This window comes from Hypomesus nipponensis, chromosome 22, assembly GCF_054491055.1.
Source record: "Hypomesus nipponensis isolate SF chromosome 22, ASM5449105v1, whole genome shotgun sequence".
NCBI classification, from domain to species: domain Eukaryota; kingdom Metazoa; phylum Chordata; class Actinopteri; order Osmeriformes; family Osmeridae; genus Hypomesus; species Hypomesus nipponensis.
Window position 1 is genome coordinate 2,447,739 of NC_140382.1, and position 3,692 is coordinate 2,451,430.

Sequence of the window (3,692 nt, forward strand, 5' to 3'; positions counted from 1 at the left end):
GTTTTTGCTCCCCAGCTTCACTCGTTGAAAACCAAACAATCAGTGCGCAGCTTATCTAAATATTAATGAGCATACCATAAAAGGAGAAAAGCTAGTGTTTTTTCCCAGGAACAGTTCAGAGGATCTATCAGGGGGCATAGAAGAGCACCCGGGCCATTTTCAACCCAACCAATGTTACATACCCTATTCGGAGACCTTAAGGAACAGTGTGAAATACCCCAAAAACCCAGTCAATCGCCCCTGTAAGTCATACTTTTGCTTCAAAACATAGCCTTTAAGGTTGCCATGGCTCATACAATTATTGTAACAGTTATAAACAGTCATTCATCACTTTACCTTTATTTCCCAGGGACACAGTGGACAGTGCACAGTTTATGTATAGTATTAGCATATTGATATTAAAACGAATAAACTTAATCCAAAAACAGATGTGATGTACAATTTGGAGGAATTAGAGACATGATAGTCTTATAGATTTAAAGTATACTTACCCCTTTTTCTTTAAAGGTCCAGCATTGGGCTACAATCCCAACCAGTCATTCTCCATAAGTCAAGCGCTTTTACAGTAAATTGTTGTTGCATGGTGTAAACAGTATTCCTCAAAAAATGTAACATACTCATTTCATGAAGAATGCCCATGAAAACCTTTTTCTCCAATGGGAATTCTAATTGCACCTCTGTGCTAGCTATAATATTTAGGAGTGATATAGATATCAAAGCATTTTGTAACTCACTCAATAAATTTAAGGTGATTTTGAATTATATGGCTCAAACATGTAAGGTCCTTACTAAGGAGCGACAACGCTGTGTTTTATAACGGCATGTGCATGCCATGACCAAAATTCAGGAATAAATAATCTATTTTGGAGCTAGGTTTTCTAACAGTTCTGAACATTTATTTTCATTGATTCTTTTGTGGGTGATTTGTGAGACGCTAAACTTTGATATCATACATGCATTTTCACTATTTCAACATAACTTTCTGGAGGGTTTAACCTATTAGCCTACCTCTAGCTAGCGAAATCCTAACGTAAACAATGTGAATCTGATAGCAAATTAACAGGCTAAATAGCCTACATTTCAAACCTACACGTAATAGCATGCCCCATTTAATTTCTGCAAATAAATTTATATAGGCCTACTTAAAACTATTTCTGTAAAGAGACTCACCTTCTAAGTAGCTAATTTCCAGTTCAAATCCAATGCATGAAAGACGGTGGAACCCCTGCAAAATCTCTTCTGAAACCCCAGTTTCAGCGAAAGTTGTTGCTCAGGGGCAGACTGAGGGGCAGGTTTGCTAAGGAAGAATTGTAATATTCTGTGATGACTTGTCTTTGGAAATTAAACTCTTAAGAGTCGCTTACCTTTTGGTCACATTTAACAATTTTGTATTGTTAAATTAATTATTGGAGCACAAATTTGCATTGTGTGTCATACAGCTTTGGTGTGCCTACAAAGAATGTTTGCTTAATCATGTTACACATCACACATTGATTGCTTTTCTACATGTTTATAGTAAAGAATGAAAGACTAAATCAGTGAAGTATTTTATTTATTAAAACTATGTTTTTTTTTTGCACATGAGAAAATTGATGACCAATGACATGCTGGGGCTGAGCTGCACATTAATGACATGCATTGTCTACAGCAGTGGTTTTCAAACTTTTTTTTCAGCGACCCACATTTTCAAAATGACAAACCATCGCGACCCAAATGATATGAAAAGGGGTGTTTGCAAATGTACAATTTCCCTACCGTTATTATTTATTTGTTCAAGTTTTAACATAATAATTAGTTCTAAAGTATCTACACCACAGCTGCCTTGCTAATGCATGCAGTCTGTGTTTGATGTGATGCTAGTTTGGAAAGAAAGATACTTCCACATTTAATGCGAGCGCAAAATAGTTTTTGAGCTTTATATTAAATAAACACAGCCGTCTTTCATTGGTAAAACCTTGTCTAGTGAAGGTGATGTCTTTTTGCCTCAATTTTTCAGCCCCACCCTTACGTTTCTTAGCCTGGTTTTCCACCCCGAGTTCCCGCGGCCATGCATATTTGTTTGAAGCTCATGATCCGATGTTTCTGGTTGGACTTGGACCTCTGTTGACTTGTCTGGCTCTGGCACACGCGTTGCTTTAGTACCTTTTCTGAAGCCAGGCTAACATAACGACTTAACTCCGAAACTCAACATACTTTATACTTTTTATACCCCGTATTTATTCTGCGAGCTACACGTCAGTGCGCTATCCTTCCTAACTTCTTCTTCTGCAGGTAGGCTACGTCCGATTACAGCACTAGCACCAGCTTGTTGCGCCATCATTTCAAAATAAAAGAAAATACCATATAAAACGGGAAATAAACAGGAAACAAAGCACTATTCTAAAATGGTTGTTAAGTCATTTACAAAAACCTAAGACAAAATAATTATGAAAACATATTTGCCGACCCAATTTTCATCCCCCGCGACCCACCCGTTCGCGACCCAGACTTTGAAAAACACTGGTCTACAGTTATACGTGCTGGGATGGGATTTAAATTCATGTAGACTACGGCTACCTTACAAAAGTGTCACAACTGAGAACAGTCCAGTGTGATCTCTCAAACTCTGGATAAACCACTGATAATGCAATCGAGATCCATTGTCCTACGACCAAAGAGCGACGTAACGGCAACGTTGTCCATGGGACCAACTGGCAACATTCCCTTTATAACATTGCTACAAAGTTGCCATGATGTTGCCTGAAGGTAACGTCGCGGGTTACCAACTGAGCACTTACTGGCAACATTGCCGCAACGTCATGTGTTAGCTGGGTAACATGTAGCAATGAAATTCTGCAAATTGCCAAAATTACAACGTTGGGCAACCTTGTTTAATTTGGAAGACATTTCTGAAATAAAGGGTTTAAAAACAACAACAAAAAATTCAGTCTTTAGAAAAACTAGTTAGCTAACGTTGACTCCAGATTAGCTCACGGTTGTTATGGCAATAAAAAGCCATGACAGTAGCTCTAGCTACTTGGAAAAAACATTCTTCATTGTTTTATGCCTGAAACAGACGCCTGAACAGGCCAAAAAGCACAACATATTTCAGACCCAGATTAAAAAATCAACAAATGCTGTTCCACTTGTAATGGGTAATTAAAGTATGGTATTGCCTCGTGCTAGTTGTAGGTAAATAGTTTGCTTATCTAGCTATAATCATAATGTTTGCAGAAGGATCTTTGTGACTTCATGCTATAATAGTATCAAAGAATCTAGAATGTCTCATAAGGGTGCTTTGGCCACTGAAGGGCAAACTAGGGCAACTCTAACTTACTTTCCTCTTCCTCGTAAAAAAAACCTCCTTATGTCCATCTCGTCTGTGGAACAGTAGATGTCTGAAGTGCTAGCTGCAAGCGTGACGCTTTGATCAAAGAGTATGGGGGTTAAATCTACGTGCGTGATGAGGCTGTTTGTGTAGGAAACCAGGAAAATCCGGAGGATTATATTGCAATGGGTATTCCCCCTACTGATAAAGTGGAACAGATTTGATTGTGAAGCAATGGAAAGAACGCTGGACTAGTAGACCAGTCATGCACTAATATTTTGATTGCTAATGTGGGGGGTCCAACAACTTTTTTGTTATATTGTGGCAACGCCCATGGCAGATGGCAACGCTGACGTTATGGTGGCAAATCAAATTAACACAGAAC